Here is a 1,295-nt window from a genome sequence, read left to right as displayed (position 1 = left end):
CCGCGCGCGGGCTGCCCGAGGCAGGGCGCATCCCTTCCGAGCTGATCCTGCTGCGCTGACTGATCGCTGGCAGGACAAAAGGCAGCGCTGGGATAATCCCGTCTCGGCGGGATAGCGCCCGAGGCAGCCCGAGTGACGGCTCCCGCCGCTGGGATCCCGGGCGCCGGGGCTACGCCCTTCCCGCCGAGGAGGGCGCGGGGCGGGGAGGGAAGATGGTGCCTTGGCCGCCCGAGAGGAAGGAAGCCCCCGCAAGGCCTCAGCGAGCCCCCGGGCCGGGCTGACCCCGGACGCGGAGCGGGAGCGTCGGCTGCGATGCCGAAGTGATCTGCCTCCCGCCYGGGAGGGCTGGTAGCGGGAGCTGGCGCGTGCCGCTGCGCTAAGCGTGACAAAAGGAACGGCACCAGAAAAGGCCCAATTCCCCAAACGTGTGCTAAACCTTTACAAAGGTGGTGATTTTAGCTCAGTCTCCTGACTTCGATCTGTCTTCCTGATTTTGCTTTTCACTTTGCTTTGCGGACTGGCAATGTGAAATTAAGCAGCGTTTAAGAGAGTAAATAGCATTTCAAAGCAAGAAACAAATTTAGGATGATTGTTTTGAAGTGCCCACCTGGACCTGATGCGCTGGCTTGTTCCAATTTTACTGTTTTTCTTTCACGCCTTGTTTTTCCTGAAAGCTCAGTTACAGCATGGTCTTTTTTCTTCCTACAGTGGTAGCTAGTGCCAGCTGAAGCATTTGGATTGGAAAGCATGGGATGTATCTCTGCAGACATTTAGCATAGTTCAAACAATCTAAAATGGAAAACTTACCTACTCAGATTTTTATGATTTAAACAAAACCATTCAAGAAAAGCTCATCACTAACATGAAAGGATCTGAAAGCATGCCCCTAAATACATGTACAGGTATCACTTTACCAGCCGCTGAAGTGCAGCCATCTCTTGGGTGGAAAACAACAGCTGTTTAACCATGTACAGCAGTGCTAGCAAAACTGAGCAGACCCAAAGGTGACGAATACCRTCTGAAGCTGTACACCCATGCGAAAATATTCTTCCTGTTCTAGGGAGAGTTACCTAGTTGCTGTACCTCTGGTCCACTCCTACTGGTTTAAGTGCTCCTATCTGTCAATCAGAGCTGGTTTTAATCACATGTAGACAGGCTACAATAAGTTATGAAGGTTGTTGTGTTTTGTTCTATCATTTGAATGKGTTTGGATCATTTTCTGTGTGGCCACAGCCAAAAGGTAGGGAATGAAAGATAGTATTTCAATTTGTAAAAACATACCAAACATTTAAAAT

Source organism: Rhea americana, unplaced genomic scaffold (assembly GCF_003343005.1).
Source record: "Rhea americana isolate MKP2758 unplaced genomic scaffold, rheAme1 scaffold_227, whole genome shotgun sequence".
NCBI lineage: Eukaryota > Metazoa > Chordata > Aves > Rheiformes > Rheidae > Rhea > Rhea americana.
This window is presented reverse-complemented; position numbering follows the sequence as displayed.